Source organism: Mobula birostris, chromosome 19 (genome assembly GCF_030028105.1).
Source record: "Mobula birostris isolate sMobBir1 chromosome 19, sMobBir1.hap1, whole genome shotgun sequence".
Taxonomy (NCBI): domain Eukaryota; kingdom Metazoa; phylum Chordata; class Chondrichthyes; order Myliobatiformes; family Myliobatidae; genus Mobula; species Mobula birostris.
Genome location: NC_092388.1, coordinates 62,479,317 through 62,501,209, shown reverse-complemented (window position 1 = coordinate 62,501,209; position 21,893 = coordinate 62,479,317). Strand labels below are relative to the sequence as shown.

General features: G+C 42.5%; 1 protein-coding gene across 3 annotated transcripts in view; it reads left to right on the top strand.

Moving 5' to 3' along the window:
• The first annotated feature begins 1,416 nt into the window (after positions 1-1,416).
• Positions 1,417-21,893, top strand: part of mak (male germ cell-associated kinase) — a 114,394-nt gene continuing 93,917 nt past the window's right edge. For all 3 annotated transcript variants that reach the window (XM_072283077.1, XM_072283076.1, XM_072283075.1), the window contains exon 1: positions 1,417-1,506. The gene's annotated coding sequence lies outside the window, so the exon portion shown is untranslated. The remainder of the gene's footprint in view (positions 1,507-21,893) is intronic.

Here is a 21,893-nt window from a genome sequence, read left to right as displayed (position 1 = left end):
ATTGCATGAAGAGGTGGCAATATTCCTTGAAAGCAAAAATGAGGATGCTTCACATTTTCATGAACCTGATTAGCTTGCAACCTTGGCATTTCTTGTGGACATTACATCTTATTTAAATGACTTGAGTTTACAACTTCAAGGGGAAAAAAATCAGCTGATAACATGAGATGTACGGTCATATTGTGGCCTTTGAAGGAAAGCTGCAATTGTGGGAGTATCAGCTTCAAAAAGGAAATTGTGCACATTTTCCCACTTTTCAAAAAAGTAAAGGACAAGATCCAGGCATTTTTGTGAATATGGTCCAAAAATTGAGAAAAGAGTTTTCATCTCATTTTGCTGATTTTCGCTTGCATAAGAAAATGAGTTCAAGCTGTCTGCTACTCCATTTGATGTGGAAGTGGACACTGCATCAGAAATTTTTCAAATGGAATTGATTGAGATGCAGTGTGGCGACATATTGAGATAGAAATTTCATTCTGAAGATGTGTCAGTGCTTGACTTCTATAGAAAATATATTCATCCAAGTGGGAAGTATCCTGACTTAGTGGACCATGCAAAAAAGATGGCATTATTGTTGGCAGCACTTATCTGGGTGAGCAATTATTTTCAAAAATGAAGCACACCAAGAACCATTTGAGAACAAGATTGACTGATGCCCATCTGGATAATGTCTTGCTCTTGGCATCAACAAGTCTGATACCCAATATTGAGAAGCTTTCAAGCAACAAACAGCATCAAATTTCACATTGACTTATCGACTGTTTACATTAAATTTTCTTTTTTATTATACTTAATTTACCACCATTCAATGCATCATGTTCATATGTTTTATGTTTGAAGATTCCTCGTGTTCTTTTAATAGATTCAAAAGATGCCTTGATTGAAATAAATTGCAACTGTTATTTGATTACTAATTGGCATCCTTGGTTAAGCACAAATTATTTTCTAGCATGCGTTATTCATTAATTTGAGGCAAAACATAACTAGATATATTTAAATGGATAATTCCCATATTCCAAGTTTTTTTTATGGCATTTATCTGGCCCACCGTCCGCTCATTAATACGCGATCCGGCCCACAGAGGCAATAAGGTTCCCGACCCCTGGGTTAGATAGAGGAAGGTACCAGGGCAGCAGCTTTGTCCCTCTATCCAGAAGAAATTCGGCATTACAACCATTTGACAACGGCGATCTAGAGTTCCCGTCGGTATGACCACAGGTTGCAGATTACAATCTCTGGCAGTGCACCCTTAAGGGGAAATACACCAACCGAGATAAACGCAGGAGAAGGAAATTCCACACACACCAGGCTCCGCCGAGGCGAGTCTACTCCTGCGCAAATCGGACGAGGCAACATTCATTGGTCAAGAGGGCGGATATTCTTGAGCATGCGCGTTGCTGGTAAACGGTGTGGCGTTGCCATGGAGAAGGCGGCAGAGTGTCTGGGACCGGAACAGCGGCGTAACTGCAGATTTTCTCGTATTTAAAATAAACAACGGCCGAGCAGGTGGGAGACTAGTGTTGGGGTGAATGTCATGAGTGGATCCAGAGTCGGGAACCTGGTGGCAGATTCTGTGCACAGTCTGTTTGATGCGGTAGCAGGACTTGTGTGTGAAGGCGCCGGGCCGGATGCCTCAGTGCCGACCCTCGCCTGAAAGAAACGAGGTGTGAGGTTATTTAGGCAAGTAAAGTGAGTTATTGCCGTGTGCAAAAGTACGGTGAGGCATAGGTACATTTTTTTTAAACTTGCTGGCAACAACATCATTGGCACGTCAGTTCTGACTCACACAGAATATAAGTTATACATAAAAAGTACAATTAAAGAAACAGACTATGAAATAAGACCAAAATAAACGACAGACAGAAGCGAGTTCATGGTAGTGCGATAGGTGGTCCGAAGTATTCCATTGTTGAGGTAGGATTGGGATTGTGAAGGTCGGTTCAAGAACCTGATCGTCGCAGGAAAGTGGCTGTTCCTGAACTTGCTTGTGTCTTCTGTATCTCCTGCGCCATGGTAGCACCGAGCAGGCGGCATGGATTGGATAGAGGGATCCTTGATGATAGATGCTGCCTTCTTGATGTAGCGTCTCCTGTAAATGTTTTCAACGATGCTCGGCCAACAACCATCATTCTCATCTGGAACTGGTGTTTGACATTGTCTGGGAAAAAATAAATATTAATAATTTGACAGAAAGGGCAGAACAAAATAAAAGGTCAGTTGATAGTTAAATTGACAGAATTGTTGTTAAACATCCGCTAGAGAAGCAGAACACTATTTTCTTGGTGGCGCCTGACTTTAATTTCAGGGCACTCTGATAAAGACGAGGAATGGAAGAGGGGTGTATCTTAATTTTCTTGGGCATTAGGATGTTTCTGAAGGAAGAGTGAACAGCAAAAAGATAGATGGATTGCACCTTAACAAAGCTGTGAATGGTGTTGTTATAAAGAGGTTAATTATGACGAGGTATACACTAACTTGGTCAGTGGACGGAAAAGCAAAAATAGTTGAAATGGAATGGAAGACAGTGTGTGCAGGGAAAATTAAAACTATCCTAATATTAAAAAACAAAAGCTATAAGGTAGCTTTTATTTAATGCATATCAGTGACCATTTAATAATAAGTAAGAGCTAAGACCTTGGTGTAGTCGAATTCACATATAATGAACTTAATATATTTTTTTAGCATATCAATTTCTTGGGACTCGAGAAGAAGAAATACAGGGGAAAGAATCTTGACAATATTGCTTAGGTGCTGCTTAAATGGAGTGCAACACGTATAAAGAGTGAAAGTTAGGAGCTTGGTTTAGATTGAAATTGATGGTGTGAGTTCTTTGGAATACATTTGAGATGTACAGAGTTGATCAGTAGTAAGAAAGATGACTGATCAATGACATAGCATTTAATTAGGCCAGCTGGAACCAGTTATTTGAATAGGTGTTAATTACAATGTGTAAAGGCTGAGTCAGTACTTGGTTACATTTAAAATGAATGTAAGGGATTTCTTGAAGGAAAGAGTGAATGGATGGAATACAGTTGAAAGTCAGGAATGCAGCTGATAAGGAAGTTAGGAAATTCAGGCAGGAAGTATTCAAGTTTCCACTTTCCAAGATGGTGTTAGCAATACACGGTGATGTTTTGTGGGTTACTCACAAAACTTCTAGATATACTTCAACTGAACTACTATTGCTGCAATTTATAGCCTGTATTTCCACCTTAAACAACGTACTTTTAAAATGTCTTAATGAACTAGCAGATTTACGATATCCTGAAGGACAAGGAGTGGAGTGGACCTCCAATCTCAGAATGCAGGAATGGCACCTTTAAGCAGACAAAGGGCAGGAAGAGAGGAAGGAAGGGAGGACTTCAAGCCAGACTAAAATGGCGCAATGTAAAACTTCCTCTACCTAGTTGGCAAATGTACAGTCTCTGGAGAATAAGATAGAGGATGTAAGGGCAAGATTGTTGTATCGGTCAGCATTCTCTTTCAGAGAGACGTGGCTAGCTTCAAAAAGACCAAATACGGCAGCAGGATCAAGGACTTCTCAATCCACTGGATGGACCAGACTGCATATTTAAAGAAAACAAGAGGCTGGGTCTGTGAATCATGATAAACTGTTCATGGTTCTTGGATGTAGTGGCATTATTGCACTCTTGGTTTCCCGGCCTGGAATACCTCATGATTAAATGCCATCAGTTGTACTTACAGAGAGAGTTCTCCTCCATGATCCTGACCACAGTTTCCAAACTCCCAAAGGCTGATGTTCAGCAAGCATTCAATGTATTGAGTGACATGATTAGCCAACAAAAAAACAGCCTAATCCAGTGTCTTTCAAGACATTACCAGGAACTTCGATCTCTGCCCAGTAATCATCAACATATCACCTGCAGAACCAGGGATCCTAACACACTCGACCACTGCTACACTACCATAAGGAATACTTACCATTCCCTAGACCACATTTTGGGACATTTGATCATCTGCCATTCCTCCTCTTATCCCCACACAGGCAGAGGCTAAAGAGCAAGGTTCTAGAAGTAAGGACAATGAAGAGGTGGTCACAGGAGGCATAGGACCACTTTGAGTCAGTGGAGTGAGCCGTGTTCAAGGACTCATCAGGGGATCTGAATGAATATGCCACGGTTGTCACAAACCTTATAAAGTCAGTCGTGTCCCCACAAAATCACTGAGCTTCTCCAAACAGAACCCCTGGATTAAACGAATGTGCTTCAGGCAGGCTTCAATTGTTCTGTTCCCAAGAAAAACATGGTAACTTGCCTCAATGACTATCATCTGGGAGCACTTATGTCCACTGTGATGCAGTGCTTTGAAAGGTTGGTGATGAAGCACATCAACTCCACTCTGAGAAGCATCTTGGATGCTGTACAATTTCCCTACTGTCACAACAGCAAATGCCATTTTATTGGCTCTTCACTCAACCCTGGAACATCAGGATGCTCTTCATTGACTATAGCTCACTATTCAGTGCTATCATCCCCGTCGAAACTAATCAGTAAGTTTTAAGACCTAGGTCTTAATACCTCCTTTTACAACTAGACCCTTGATTTCCTCACTTGCAGACAACAGTCAGTTTGGATTGGCAATAACATCTCTTCCACAATCACTATCAGCGCAGGTGCACCACAAGGCTGTGTGCTTAGTCCTATGCTCTACTCACTTTATATTTGTAACTGTGAGGTTAAGCACAGCTCCAGTGCCATATTTAAGTTTGCTGAACAACACTACTGTTGCTGGCTGAATCAAAGGTGGTGATAAATCAGCATATAGAAGGAAGATTGAAAATCTTGCTAAGTGGTGCCACAACAGCAACCTCTCACTCAATGTCAGCAAAACCAAACAGCTGATTATTGACCACAGGAGGTGGAAGCTGTAGGTCCATGAGCTAGTCCTCATCAAGGGACCAGAGGTGGAGAGGGTCGGCAACTTTAAATTCCTAAGCATTAACGTTTCAGAAGATCTGTCCTGAGTCCAGAACTTAATTACCATTAAAATGAAAGCATAGCAGTGCCTCTCCTTTCTTAGAAGTTTGCGAAGATTCAGCATATCATCTAAAACTCTTTAATAAAAAAAAAACTTCTATAGATGAACAGTGGAAAGTATACTGACTGGTTGCATCACAGCCTGGTATAGAAACACCAATGGCCTTGAACATAAAGGCTGGCAAAAAGTAGTAGATACAGCAGAGTCCATCATGGGTAAAGCCCTCTCCACATCTACAAGCACATCTACAAGGAACACTGTCACAGGAATGTAACATACATCGTCAGGGACACCCACTATCCAGGACATGCTCTCTTCCCGATACTGCCATCAGGAAGGAGGTACAGGAGCCTCATGACTCACACGACCAGGTTCAGGAACAGTTATTACCCCCTCAACCATCAGGCTGTTGAACCAGAGGGGATAACTATTCAACTTCACTTGCTCCAACACTGAACTGTTCCCACAAACTATGGACTTGCTTACAAGGACCCTTCATCTCATTTATTTATTTGTTTGTTTGCTTGTTTATTTATTTTTTTGTTTTGTATTTGCACAGTTTGTTGTCTTTTGCACATTTATTGTGTGTGTTTTTTCATTGGGATTTTATCGTGTTTCTTTGTATTTACTGTGAATGTCCTCAAAAAAAAAAGACTCTCCAGGTACTATACAGTGACATATAAGTGCTTTGAGAATAAATTTACTTTGAGTTTTGCTTTTTCTCATCCTGAATATCAATCCTAAATGTGCTTTTTTAACTTACAAAGGTCTTAAAGGTAAATACAAATAATGCTGATTAATTTTTTTTACCAAAACAAAGTAAATAAAATCCTTAATGGATATTTCAAAAATGAATAATGATACAGGAGTCTAAGCTGTTGACCTCATTGAACACACTCTGCTGAAACAACTGAGCAGCATCAGTGGGAGGAAAGTAATTGTTGACATTGAGTCAAAACCCTACACTAGGGCTGAGAGTGGAGGGGTGAAATGGCCAGCATAAAGAGGAGGGGAGTGGCAAGAGAGAACTCTGAGGTAATTGGTGAACTGTTAAGATGTCAGGTAGGTAATGCCTGGTAGGGGAGATGAATGGGTGTGGAGTTGGAATGATAAATGAGGGCAGACAAAGAGAGGGAACAAAGAAAATAACAATAGTTGGAACAAGATGAAGGGAGCGAAGTGTGAAGATGGGAGGCAGTTGCTGGAAGGAGGTACGCACCAGTATTGAACTCTGAGTCACTGAGTTCCTCCAACTCCTGTTTTGCCGAAGTAGTATTTGTTGGGATGGATGGTGAACTTTGCATGGATTGTTCCAGGGGCTATGGTTGCTAGTTCAGACAGCAACCACAATTGGGGAATAATAAGATAGTGGGTAATGCTACACTTGGAAAGATAGATACTCTTAACTTGTGAATGGAGTCCTGAAGTTGCTAGAGTTAAGGGCATCCTCTTGGATTTAGAAAGGAACTACAGATCCAAGAAAAAGCAAACAGCATGGCTACAACCAAATGGTATAAAGTGCAGTGCTCTAAATCAGAGTTTCTCAACCTTTTTTATGCCATGGGCCCCTACCATGAACCAAGACAAAGAGGGTATAAATTATCACAGGACTAGACATGCCCAGGCATTATCCCTGAGGAAGATGGCAGAGTTTGTCATCAAAATGTCAGTTATAATTGATACCTGTACCTGGCTGAAAGCCTGAGAGAGTTTATTCATAACTAGCCTCTAGTTCCCTGTCTTCTGTTTTCTTCCCTTGTTTCTGTTTTCATCCACAGCTGTGGATGGGTGTGTCCCCACAAAATCTTTCAGTGTTGTCCCCAATCAGAAGCCCTGGATGAACAATGAAATCCGGAACCTGCTGAAAGCCAGATCAGAGGCATTCAATTCTGGAGATCAAGAATGCTACAATAGGTGCATGTATAATCTCCAGAAAGCCATCTCTCAGTGAAATGGAGATTCTGGACTAGACTGGAATCAACAAGGGATGCTCAACAATTGTGACAGGGTTTGAATGCTGTAACCTCCTACAAAGCTAAATCTTGCGACATAGGGGGCAGCAGGGTTTTGCCTCCAGATGAGCTTGCTTCTCTGCTCACTTTGACCACCAGAACAGGGAGAACCCAATTGCACATCCCCATGTCTCCCGATGATCCTTTGGTGTCAGTATCTGAAAATGACATGCAGGCTGCCTTCAAGAGAGATGAATCCAGGGAAAGCATCCAATCTGGATGGAGTACCTGACGGAGTACTGAAGACCTGTGTTGAGCAACTGCCTGGTGTATTCATGGATAACTTTAAGCTCTCGCTCCGGCTATGTGCTTCAAGCAGGCTTCAATTGTACTGGTGCCCAAGAAGAGCATGGTAACCTGTCTAAATGGCTATTGCCCAGTGGCACATGCATCCACACTGATGAAGTGTTTTGAGAGGCTGCTGTTGAAGCAGATCAGCTATTGTTTGAATGGCAACTTGGATCCACTCTAATTCGCCTACTGAAGCAACAGGTCCACAGCATATGCTGTCTCATTGGCTCTTCATATGTCTGGAACATCTGTACAGCAAAGATGCGTACGTCAGGATGCTCTTTATCAATATCAGCTCAGCATTTAACACCATCATCCCCTCAAAACTAATCAGTAAACTCCAAGACCTGGGCCTCAATACCCCTTGTGCACATGGATCCTGGATTTCCTCACTTGTAGACCCCAGTCAGTTCAGATTGGCAAAAACATCTCTGCCACGATCTCCATTAGCACAGGACCACCACAGGGATGCTCTACTCGCTTTACCCCTATGACAGTGTGGCTAAGTACAACTCCAACACCGTATGCCACTGTTATAGACTGTATTAAAGGGGGTGATGAATCAAAGTACAGGAGGGAGATTGAAGACTGGAGATTGAACAACAACCTCTCACTCAATGTCAATAAGACTAAGGAACTGATTGTAGATTTCAGGAGAGCCAGTAATATTCAGAGGATCGGAGGTGGAGAAAGTCAGTACCTTTAAATTCCTGGGTGTCACTATCTCAGAGGACTTTTCCTGGACCCATCATGTAAATATTATCGCGAAGGAAGCACAACAGTGCCTCTACTTGCTCAGAAGTCTGCAGAGGTTCGGCATGTCATCGAAAACCTTGGCAAACTTCTATAGATGTATGGTGGAAAGTGTGCTGACTGGCTGCATTGCAGCCTATTGTAGAAACACCAATACCTTTGAATGTGAAATCTTACAAAAGATATAGGACTTGGCCTAATACATCACAGGTAAAACCCTCCCAACCATTGAGCACATCTACACGAAACACTGCTGTAGGAAAGCCGCATCCATCGTCAAAGATCCTCACCACCCAGGCCATGCTATTTTCTCACCACTGCCATCAGGTAGAAGGTACAGGTGCCTCAGGACTCACACCACCAGCTTCAAGAACAGTTACTACCCCACAACCAGCAGGCTCTTAAACAAAAGGAGATAGCTATTAATATTTAAGGACTTGGTTAGATTGTTATTTCATACTTGTTATTTATTGCTATTTAATTATACCTACATTTGCACAGTTTGTTTACAGTTTATAGTTCCTGATGTTTATAGTTACTATTCTATAGATTTGCAAAGTATGCTCACAGAAAAAGAATCTCAGGGTTGTATGTGGTGATGTGTATGTACTCTGATAATTAATTTTACATTGAACAAAGGAGTTACACAGGCTATTTTCCAATCTTCAGATACACTGCTAGAATTCACTGAGCTCTGAGAAATTTCAATCAATCGGTTCACTATCCCTGCTGCCCCTTCTGGTGTAGGCCATTGGGTCCAGCAATTTGTCTGCATTTAGCCGCATGAAATTTTGTCTATTTTATTCCTTGTGATATGGATTTGTACAAATTCCTCTTAGTTGAAGTTGGCCCATATTTTATCTTTTTGTGAGATTCCCTCTCATTCCTCTAAACTCAGGTGAATATAAGCCTGAGTGTATATTTATCATTAACAATAATGCCTTATTGTATCTTCCCCCTTCTTAATCTTTTGCCATTTAGATAATTATCATCCTTCCTGTTAATGTGGATATATATGAAAATCTTCATATTTATCCACATTATACTGCAGCAGCCATTTATTGAATAGTGGCCTGCCTAACAGTATAGTTATTCAAGCTTGTCAACTTCCACCAGTATTTTCTCCCTCAGCATTCTCTCTCCAGCCAACCTAATTTTAATTCATGATCTACCGTCCATCCTAATGCAACAGCTCTCTCCTTCCCCAGTATTGTGCCAGCGCCCCATGAATCTAAACTCTACCCATTTAATACTCTGATCTGTTTGATCCTAAACTATTTTACACAGACAGTAATTCAATTTGCACAAAGAAAGTTATCCAGAGATTACAACCTTCTGGTTTTAATTATTCCCAACCTGTGTGGATATAAATACTACGGGCCTAGACATGCCCAAGCATCATTCCTGAAGAAGATGGCAGAGTTGATAATCAAAACATCAGTTATAATTGATACCTGTACCAGGCTGGAAGCCCGAGAAGAGTTTATTCGCCATATACGCCTGGAAAGTACTAGATTCTTTTTTAATAGGCTAGTTAGTTTAACATCTATTTTGACAAAATGAAAAGTCAAAAATCAAAGAACAAAATAACTAATCATTTAGGAAAGTTGAATATAATCAAATTTAATCAATGTGGTTTTATGAAAGTTAAATCTTGTTTGATAAATTTGCTAGAATTCTTTGAGGGTGTGACAGGGACAGTTGATAGAGGGGAACTGGAGATGTAGTGTGTTAGATTTCTGAAAGTTACTTGACAAGGTGCCTTGTCAGAAATGCATAAATTAAGAACCCATGGTAGTGGAGGAAGAATGTTAGTGTGAACTGAAAACTGGCTGTTACGTAGAAAACAGAGGGGTGAAACTAGTGTATACCAGAGATTGTTTTTGGCTCTCCAATGTTTATTGTTTGCATTAATTGCCAGGAGAAAAGAATTTAATAAAAGTTTTCAAGTTTGCCAATAATCTGAAAATAAATGGAAGGGCATATTGTGATAAGGACATTGTTATTCTGCAGTGGGTTACAGGTTAAATTATTAGGCAAAATCCTGGCACATACTGTACACTGTTTCGGCCCCTTATCTAAGAAAGGACACGGTAGCAGTGGAGGCAGTCCAAAGGAAATTCACCAAGCTAATTCTTGCAATGATAGGGTTGTCCTGTCAAGCGAGGTTGGACATTTCTTGTCAGTATTCTTTGGTGCTTAGAACTTATAAGATACTAACAGGGCTTGACACAGTGAATGTTGAGATGTTTTCACTGAGGAACAAGGGAATTTCAATAGGTTCAATTTAATGTCAGAGAAATGTATACAATATACATCCTGAAATTCTTTTACTTTACAAACATCCACAAAAACAGAGTGCCCCAAAAAATGAATGAAAGAATGAATAAAGCCCCCCCAGCTCCCCCCTCCCATACATAAGCAGCAGCAAAGCAATAACCCCCCACCCGCCACCACCACCACCACCACCACCAGCAAAAAAGCATCGGCTCCTCCACCGAGCACTCAAGCGTGCAGCAAAGCATCGGTAAAGACACAGACTTGCAGTACCCAAAGCCTACTCGTTCACCATACCACAGGCTCTCTGTCTCCCAAAGAAGGGAAGCAGAAGTGTCTGCAATTCACAGCGAGAAGGGAGACATAACAAAAACAACTCACTGACTTATGGAGTTTAAAGTCTTTGCATTGCTTTTTCTGAGCTCTGTGCCCAAAAACCTCAGGTCCCTGGGGACACAGCCAGCATCCAGCTTACTTCTTACGATCTTCCATCTCCTATGACACACCAGTTTTCTGTGGTGGTACTGACCTCGAATCCACTCACCTCCAGAGCTACAAAAATCCGGCACCCTGCAAGTGCGCTATTCATCTAGGCTGCGTCCTTGGCCTATCAAAAAAGGGCCAGTCGTGAGGCCCTGAGAGCGGGTCCTGTTCCCACAAAGAACTGAAGTCAGTGTGTAACAAATTAAAGGGCTAGTCATTTAAAAGTGAAGTGCACAGAAATGTCATCTCTCAGAGGTCAGTGAATCCCTGGAATTTTCTGTGGCTCAGAAGGGTAGGGAAAGGAAGAGGAAAGCAATAGTGATAGGGGAATCTAAGGTTAGGGGGTCAGTCAGGCGATTCTGTGGACACAGGAAAGAAACTCGGATGGTAGTTTGCCTCCCAGGTGCCAGGGACTGGGATGCTGCAGATCGCGTCCAAGATATCCTGCAGTGGGAGGGAGAATAGCCAGAGGTCATGGTACATATTGGTACCAATGACATAGGTAGGAAAAGGGAAGAGGTTCTGAAAAAAGACTACAAGGAGTTAGGAAGGAAGTTGAGAAGCAGGACCACAAAGGTAGTAATTTCGGGATTACTGCCTGTGCCACGCGACAGTGAGTATAGGAATAGAATGAGGTGGAGGATAAATGAGTGGCTGAGGGATTGGAGCAGGGGGCAGGGATTCAGATTTCTGGATCATTGGGACCTCTTTTGGGGCAAATGTGACCTGTACAAAAGGACGGGTTGCACTTGGGGGACCAATATCCTGGTGGGGAGATTTGCTAAGGCTACTGGGGAGAGTTTAAACTAGAATTGTTGAGGGGTGGGAACCGAACTGAAGAGACTGGGGAAGAGGAGGTTGGCTCACAAATAGAGAAAGCTTGTAGACAGTGCAAGAGGGAGGATAGGCAGGTGATAGAGAAGGGGCGGCCTCAAACCGAACATTTGAGATGCGTCTATTTTAACACATGGAGCATTGTGAACAAAGCAGATGATCTTAGAGTGTGGATCAGTACTTGGAGATGTGATGTGGTGGCCATTACAGAGACTTGGATAGCTCAGGGACAGGAATGGTTACTTCAAGTGCCTGGTTTTAGATGTTTCAGAAAGGACAAGGGGGGAGGCAAAAGAGGTGGGGCGTGGCACTGTTGATCAGAGATAGTGTCACAGCTGCAGAAAAGGTGGACGTCATGGAGGGATTGTCTACAGGTGGAGGTTAGGAACAGGAAGAGGTCAATAACTTTACTGGGTGTTTTTTATAGGCTGCCCAATAGTAACAGGGATATCGAGGAGCAGATAGGGAAACAGATCCTGGAAAGGTGTAATAATAAGAGTTGTCGTGATGGGAGATTTTAATTTCCCAAGTATCGGTTAGCATCTCCCTAGAGCAAGAATTTGCTGAATTTGTTAGGTGTGTTCAGGAAGGTTGCTTGACACTATATGTAGATAAGCCTACAAGAGGAGAGGTTGGACTTGATTTGGTATTGGGAAATTAACCTTGTCAGGTGTCAGATCTCTCAATGGGAGAGCATTTTGGAGATAGTGATCGTAATTCTATCTCCTTTACAAGAGCATTGGAGAGAGATAGGAAGACCATAAGACAAAGGAGCAGAAGTAGGCCATTCGGCCCATCGAGTCTGCTCCGCCATTTTATCATGAGCTGATCCATTTTATCCTATTTAGTCCCACTGCCCCGCCTTCTCACCATAACCTTTGATGCCCTGGCTACTCAGATACCTATCAATCTCTGCCTTAAAGACACCCAATGACTTGGCCTCCACTGCTGCCCGTGGCAATAAATTCCATAGATTCACCACCCTCTGACTAAAAAAATTTTTTCGCATTTCTGTTCTGAAAGGGCGCCCTTCAATCCTGAAGTCATGCCCTCTCGTACTAGACTCCCCCATCATGGGAAACAACTTTGCCACATCCACTCTGTCCATGCCTTTTAACATTCAAAATGTTTCTATGAGGTCTCCCCTCATTCTTCTAAACTCCAAGGAATACAGTCCAAGAGCGGACAAACGTTCCTCATATGTTAACCCTCTCATTCCCGGAATCATTCTAGTGAATCTTCTCTGTACTCTCTCCAACGTTAACACATCCTTTCTTAAATAAGGAGACCAAAACTGCCCACAGTACTCCAAGTGAGGTCTCACCAGCGCCTTATAGAGCCTCAACATCACATCCCTGCTCCTATACTCTATTCCTCTAGAAATGAATGCCAACATTGCATTTGCCTTCTTCACTACCGACTCAACCTGGAGGTTAACTTTAAGGGAATCCTGTACGAGGACTCCCGAGTCCCGTTGCATCTCAGAACTTTGAATTCTTTCCCCATTTAAATAATAGTCTGCCCGTTTATTTTTTCTGCCAAAGTGCATAACCATACACTTTCCAACATTGTACTTCATTTGCCACTTCTCTGCCCATTCTTCCAATCTATCCAAGTCTCTCTGCAGACTCTCCGTTTCCTCAGCACTACTGGCCCCTCCGCCTATCTTCGTATCGTCAGCAAACTTAGCCACAAAGCCCTCTATTCCATAATCCAAATCGTTGATGTACAATGTAAAAAGAAGCGGCCCCAACTCTGATCCCTGTGGAAAACCACTGGTAACTAGCAGCCAACCAGAATAGGATCCCTTTATTCCCACTCTCTGTTTCCTGCCAATCAGCCAACGCTCTATCCACGTATGTAACTTTCCTGTAATTCCATGGGCTCTTATCTTGTTAAGCAGCCTCATGTGTGGCACCTTGTCAAAGGCCTTCTGAAAATCCAAATATACAACATCCACTGCATCTCCCTTGTCTAGCCTACTGGTAATTTCCTCAAAAAATTGTAATAGGTTTGTCAGGCAGGATTTTCCTTTAAGGAATCCATGCTGAGTTCTGCCTATCTTGTCATATGCCTCCAGGTACTCTGTAACCTCATCCTTGACAATCAACTCCAACAACTTCCCAACTACCGACGTCAAGCTAACAAGTCTATAATTTCCTTTTTGCTTCCTTGCCCCCTTCTTAAATAGCGGAGTGACATTTGCAATCTTCCAGTCCTCCGGAACCATGCCAGAATCTATCGACTTTTGAAAGATCATCGCTAATGCCTCCGCAATCTCCACAGCTACTTCCTTCAGAACACGAGGGTGCATTCCATCTGGTCCAGGAGATTTATCGACCTTTAGCCTATTCAGCTTCCTGAGTACTTTCTCTGTCGTAATTATGACTGCGCACACTTCTCTTCCCTGCCACCCTTGAGTGTCCGGTATCCTGCTGTCTTCCTCAGTGAAGACTGATGCAAAATACTTGTTCAGTTCCTCTGTCATCTCCTCATCTCCGATTACAATTTCTCCAGTATCACTTTCTATCGGTCCTATATCTACTCTCACCTGTCTTTTACTCTTTATATACTTGAAAAAGCTTTTAGTATCCTCTTCGATATTATTTGCTAGTTTCCTTTCATAGTTAATCTTTTCTCTCTTAATGACCTTCTTGGTTTCCTTTTGTAAGGTTTTAAAGACTTCCCAATCCTCTGTCTTCCCACTAATTTTTGCTTCCTTGTATGCCCTCTCCTTAGCTTTAACCTTGGCTTTGACTTCTCTTGTCAACCACGGTTGCATCCTTTTTCCACTCGAAAATTTCTTCTTTTTTGGAATATACCTGTCTTGCACATTCCTCACTTCTCGCATAAACTCCAGCCACTGCTGCTCTACCGTCTTTCCCGCCAGTGTCTCTTTCCAGTCAACTTTGGCCAGTTCCTCTCTCATACCACTGTAGTTTCCTTTACTCTACTGAAACACCGACACATCAGATTTCGGCTTCTCTTTTTCTAATTTCACAGTGAACTCAATCATGTTATGATCACTGCCTCCTAAGGGTTCCTTCACCTCAATCTCTCCAATCACCTCCGGTTCATTACACAATACCCAATCCAGTACAGCCGAACAGACAAGCTAGAAAAGTGTTTAATTGGAGTAAGGGGAATTATGAGGCTTCCAGGCAGGAAATTGATTTTAGATTATGAGGACACTGGATCCTCGTTTATTATCATTTAGAAATGCATGCATTAAAAAATGATACAATGTTCCTCCAGTATGATATCACAGAAACCCAAGACAGACCAAGACTAAAACTGACAAAAACTTCATAATTATAACATATAGTTACAACAGTGCAAAGTAATACCGTAATTTGGTAAGAGCAGACCATGGGCACGGTAAATAAAAGTCTCAAAGTCCCGATAGTCCCAACATCTTACGCAGACAGTAGAAGGGAGAAACTCTCCCTGCCATAAGCTTGCAGCACCGCAAACTTGCCAATACAGCATCCTGGAAGCACCCGACCACAGTCCAACTCTGAGTCCGTCCAAAAACTTTGAGCCTCCAACCAGCCCTCCGACAGTGAGCACCATCTCTGCTGAGCGCTTCGACCCCGCCCTAGCTGCCAAGCAGCAAGCAAAGCCGAGGATTCGAGCCCTTCCCCTCCAGAGATTTCGGATCACACAGTAGCAGCGGCAGCGAAACAGGCATTTCATAAGTTTCACCAGGTGTTCCTCCGTGCTCTTGCGTCTGCCTCCATCAAATCAGAATTGTGCACGATATCCTACTTGACAGATAACAGACATGCATCACCAGAGAGGCCGCGCACGCTGCGTCGCGCCGCCATCTTCTCCTCCTCTCCCAGGAATTGGAAGCTTAAATTGGAAACAGATGTTCTCAGAAAAGTACGGAAGAAGTGTGGCAAATGTTCTGGGGATATTTGTGTGGAGTTCTGCATAGGTATGTTCCAATGAGACAGAGAAGTTATGGTAGGGTACAGGAACCGTGGTGTACAAAGGCTATAATAAATCTAGTCAAGAAGAAAAGAAAAGCTTACAAAAGGTTCAGAGAGCTAGGTAATGTTAGAGATCTAGAAGATTATAAGGCTAACAGGAAGGATCTTAAGAAGGAAATTAGGAGAGCCAGAAGGGGCCATGAGAAGGCCTTGGAGGGCAGGATTAAAGAAAACCCCAAGGCATTCTACAAGTACGTGAAGAGCAAGAGGATAAGACATGAAAGAATAAGACCTTTCAAGTGTGATAGTGAGAAAGTATGTATAGAACCAGAGGAAATAGCAGAAGTACTTAATGAATACTTTATTTCAGTATTCACTGTGGAAAAAGATCTTGGTGATTGTAGTGATAACTTACAGCAGACTGAAAAGCTTGAGCATGTGGAGATTAAGAAAGAGGATGTGCTGGAGCTTTTGGAAAGCATCAAGTTGGATAAGTTGCCGGGACCGGATAAGATGTACCCTAGACTACTGTGGGAGCCGAGGGAGGAGATCTTTGCATCTTTGCATCATCAATGGGACGGGAAAGGTTCTGGAGGATTGGAGGATTGCAGATGTTGTTCCTTTATTCAAGAAAGGAAGTAGAGATAGCCCAGGAAATTATAGACCAGTGAGTCTTACCTCAGTGGTTGGTAAGTTGATGGAGAAGAGCCTCAGAGGCAGGATTTATGAACATGTGGAGAGGTATGATATGATTAGGAATAGTCAGCATGGCTTTGTCAAGGGCAGGTTGTGCCTTACGAGCCTGATTGAATTGTTTGAGGATGTGACTAAACACATTTCTGAAGGAAGAGCAGTAGATGTAGTGTATATGAATTTCAGCAAGGCATTTGATAAGGTGCCCCATGCAAGGCTTATTGAGAAAGTAAGGAGGCATGGGATCCAAGGGGACATTGCTTTGTGGATCCAGAACTGGCTTGCCCACAGAAGGCAAAGAGTGGTTGTAGAGGGGTCATATTCTGCATGGAGGTCGGTCAACAGTGGAGTGCCTCAGGGATCTGTTCTGGGACCCTTAGTCTTCATGATTTTTATAAATAACCTGGATGAGGAAGTGGAGGGATGGGTTAGTAAGTTTGCTGATGACACAAATTTTGGAGGTGTTGTGGATAGTGTGAAGGGCTGTCAAGGCTACAGAGGGACATTGATAGGATGCGAAACTAGGCTGAGAAGTGGTAGATGGAGTTCAACCCAGATAAATGTAAGGTGGTTCATTTTGGTAGGTCAAATATGATGGCAGAATATAGTATTAATGGTAAGACTCTTGGCAGTGTGGAGGATCAGAGGGATCTTGGGGTCCGAGTCCATGGGATGCTCAAAGCAGCTATGCTGCTTGACTCTGCAGTTGAGAAGGCATATGGTGTATTGCCCTTCATCAAACGTGGAATTGAATTTAGGAGCCGAGAGGTAATGTTGCAGCTATATAGGACCCTGGTCAGACCGCACTTGGAGTACTGTGCTCAGTTCTGGTCACCTCACTACAGGAAGGATGTGGAAACCATGGAAAGGGTGCAGAGGAGATTTACAAGGATGTTGCCTGGATTGAGGAGCATGCCTTATGAGAATAGGTTGAGTGAACTCCGCCTTTTCTCCTTGGAGCGACAGAGGATGAGAGGTGACCTGATAGAGGTGTATAAGATGATGAGAGGCATTGATCGTGTGGATAGTCAGAGGCTTTTTCCCAGGGCTGAAATGGTTGCCACAAGAGGACACCGGTTTAAGGTGCTGAGGAGTAGGTACAGAGGTAATGTCACGGATACGTATTTTACTCAGAGCGTGGTGAGTGCGTGGAATGGGCTGCCGGCATTGGTGGTGGAGGCGGATACGATAGGGTCTTTTAAGAGACTTTTGGATAGGTACATGGAGCTTAGAAAAATAAAGGGCTATTGGTAAGCTTAGTAATTTCTAATGTAGGGACATGTTCAGCACAGCCTTGTGGGCCGAAGGGCCTGTATTGTGCTGTACGTTTTCTGTGTTTTTTTTTCTATGTTTAAAATACAGTGAAATCCTGGGGGGAAACCTAATGCAGTCTGCAAGAGAACTGCAACTTGGAAGAAGATTTGTTTTCCAGCAAGACAATGACCTCAAGTATAAAGTCAAAGCTGACAGGAATGGCTTAAAAACAACAAAGTTAATGTAAACAACAGGAATTCTGCAGATGCTGGAAATTCAAGCAACACACATCAAAGTTGCTGGTGAACGCAGCAGGCCAGGCAGCATCTCTAGGAAGAGGTACAGTCGACGTTTCAGGCCGAGACCCTTCGTCAAGTTAATGTGTTGGATTGGCCAAGTCAGTGTCCAGACCTCAATCCAATGGAGGATTTGTGGCTGGACTTGAAAAGGACCGTTCGTTCGCTCACGATCCTCATGCAATCTGACGGAGTTTGAGCAGTTTTGTAAAGAAGAATGGGGAACAAATTGCAGTGTCCAGATGTGCAAAGCTGATGAGACCTATCCACACACTCAAGTCTGTAACTGCTGCCAAAGGTGCATCTACTAAATACCGACATGAAAGGGGTGAATACTTTTGGAATCAATTATTTTGTGTTTTGTATTTGTAGAGATCTGTTTTCACTTTGACACAAAATAGTCTTTTTCTGTTGATCAGTGCCAAAAAAAAGCCAAATTAAATCCACTGTGATTCAATGCTGTAAAACAATAGAACATGAAAACTTCTGAAGAGGTTGTATACTTTTTATAGTTAACTGTAGCTCAAGGGGTACCAGATTCATTAGTTGTCTTCTGCCTGGTTTTTACAAAGGTTTTCATAACTTGGAAAACAGTAAAAAAGCAAGGAAAATATGAAACATGGCAGTTGTGAAATTATTGGAATTTGTTACAGTAATAACAGCACTTTGAAAAGCAAAAACATGGATCTGGTAGTTTATAAATGTCACTGAATAGATGAATGTGCCTTTTACTTAGCTTCATTCCAGCCTGGAGACCTGTGTTGTGCTGATAGCTCCAAATGAAGTTGAATAGGGTATTAATGTATTCAGTTCCTGTGGCTACTGTCTAAACCTGACTGTTCATAATCTTGACCTAGATGCGTCCTGATTGATCGTCTTTCATCTCATCCAGAATTTCCCATTTTTGAACACGCATACATAGACACATAGCGCCTTGAAAAAGTATTCAGGCCCCAACCCTTTGTTCATATAAAATGAGTATTACAACCAGAGTTTGAATCAATTTAACTGAGAATTTTTATTTGTGAATCATATGCTCCTTTTTTCGTAGAACCCAAAAACAGGGAAAATTATAAAGCATGAAAAACTAAAAATTCAAAAACTGAAATATTAGCAGTTCAAAAGTATTCATCCCCCTTTGCTAGACACTTAGTTGGACCATCTCTTGCAGTTATTACAGCCAGTAGTCTTTTTGGATAAATCTCTTAGCTTTGCACCACATGATGGAGCAAGAGTTGCCCATTACTCCTTACAAAACTGCTCAGTCTTGTCTTCCAGTCAAGGTAGCAACTGAGTACAACGCTCCTTTAGTCGACATCTGGATAGATCATAAAGCCATATATTTCACTGCTTTTATGTCTTCAACTTTTGTTTTTTTATCCTGGATGTGATTCTGGAACTGTTGGAGCCTGTGATTTGCTGTTTGGAGATCGTTTGGGTGTTCCAGCAATCTGCAGTCTCTGAGAGGATTCCGGGAACCTCATGGTGGGCAGGCAGCAAGCTTGATGTTTGACTTCATCTCGTTAATTAAATATTTCATTGTTTGCCAATTAAAACAATGAGGGAGATTGAAACATCGAGGTGAATGCGGAAGTGAGGAGATTGTTTTGGTGTTTCAGTGCTCTGCAGTCTCTGAGAGGATTCTGGAAGACCGTGGCAGCATGTGCAGACTTCATGGCAGGAAGGCTGCGAGATGGAGCACAAGCCATTAGACTCCATTTTGCCAATTAAAGCTTCCGTTGTTTGCAGATTAAAGTGAAGAGGGAGATTGAATCATCGAGCTGAGTGCAGAGGTTGAGCACCAGATGCCTGTCTTTTGATCACTCTGTACCATAGAAACATAGAAAATAGGTGCAGGAGTAGGCCATTCGGCTCTTCGAGCCTGCACCACCATTCAGTATGATCATGGCTAATCATCCAACTCAGAAACCTGTACCAGCCTCCCTCCATATCCCCTGATCCCTTTAGCCACAAGGGCCATATCTAACTCCCTCTTAAATATAGCCCATGAACTGGCCTCAACTGTCTCCTGTGGCAGAGAATTCCACAGATTCACCACTCTCTGTGTGAAGACGTTTTTCCTAATCTCGGTCCTAAAAGGCTTCCCCTTTATCCTTAAACTGTGACCCCTCGTCCTGGACTTCCCCAACATCGAGAACAATCTTCCTGCATCTAGCCTGTCCAATCCCTTTAGGATTTTATACATTTCAATAAGATCCCCCCTCAATCTTCTAAATTCCAGAGAGTATAAGCCTAGTCGATCCAGTCTTTCATCATATGAAAGTCCTGCCATCCCAGGAATCAATCTGGTGAACCTTCTTTGTACTCCCTCTATGACAAGGATGTCTTTCCTCAGATTAGGGGACCAAAACTGCACACAATACTCGAGGTGTGGTCTCACCAAGGCCTTGTACAACTGCAGTAGTACCTCCCTGCTCCTGTACTCGAATCCTCTTGCTATGAATGCCAGCATACCATTCGCCTTTTTCACCGCCTGCTGTACCTGCATGCCCACTTTCAATGACTGGTGTATAATGACACCCAGGTCTCGTTGCACCTCCTCTTTTCCTAATTGGCCACCATTCAGATAATAATCTGTTTTCCTGTTTTTGCCACCAAAGTGGATAACCTCACATTTATCCACATTAAATTGCATCTGCCATGAATTTGCCCACTCGCCTAACCTATCCAAGTTACCCTGCATCCTCTTAGCATCCCCCTCACAGCTAACACTGCTGCCCAGCTTCAAGTCATCCGCAAACTTGGAGATGCTGCATTTAATTCCCTCATCTAAGTCATTAATATATATTGTAAACAACTGGGGTCCCAGCACTGAGCGTTGCGATACCCCTCTAGTCACTGCCTGCCATTCTGAAAAGGTCCCGTTTATTCCCACTCTTTGCTTCCTGTCTGCCAACCAATTCTCTATCCACGTCAATACCATACCCCCAATACCGTGTGCTTTAAGCTTGCACAGTAATCTCCTGTGTCGGACCTTGTCAAAAGCCTTTTGAAAATCCAAATATACCACATCCACTGGTTCTTCCCTGTCCACTCTACTAGTTACATCCTCAAAAAATTCTATGAGATTCGTCAGACGTGATTTTCCTTTCACAAATCCATGCTGACTTTGTCCGATGATTTCACCGCTTTCCAAATGTGCTGTTATCACATCTTTGATAACTGACTCTAGCATTTTCCCCACCACCAATGTTAGGCTAACCGGTCTATAATTCCCCGGTTTCTCTCTCCCTCCTTTTTTAAAAAGTGGGGTTACATTAGCCACCCTCCAATCCTCAGGAACTAGTCCAGAATCTAAAGAGTTTTGAAAAATTATCACTAATGCATCCACTATTTCTTGGGATGCAGACCATCTGGCCCTGGGGATTTATCTGCCTTGAATCCTTCAATTTACCTAACATCACTTCCCTACTAACCAGAGAGGGAAAGATCTGCCACTGGGCCTGGAGAGATTTCTCCAGGTCTTCTGCACCTTGGGTGTGTTCTTTATGAGATTTCCTGGTGGTGGCTGATGGAGTAACAGCAATCTGCCGTTGCTCCAACTTTAATAACCTGTCTTGAAACTTCATTTTTTAAGTGTGATATTCTTTCATTATGGTTGGAAGGAGTGCCAGAGGTACTAAAAAGGATGATTTTCCTTCCTGTTTGGATTCTATTATGGAATTGCTGCAAAGTCATACATGAGAAGCCTCTGAGAAGTTTCAACAAAGAATTTAAATAAATAGATGGTAAATTGGACTGTATTCAACAAACTCTTAATGAGCAGGATAAACGTATTAAAAATAATGAGGAAAATTTGTCGGCTCTGGAAATGGAAGTGGAAGAATTGCCGAAGCTTTGTGAAAAGCATTCGAAGTCCAACGAAAAGTTAAGACAAGATTATCAACCTAAAAAATAGAAGTAGAAGGAACAACCTACAGGTTCTGGGTCTTGAAGAATTAATCGAAGGTAACCATCCTATGGAGTTTTTTGCAAACTTTTTGCAAGAATTATTTCCAGAGATTTTGACGTCTGTGCCTATGATCGATCGAGTTCACAGATCTCCT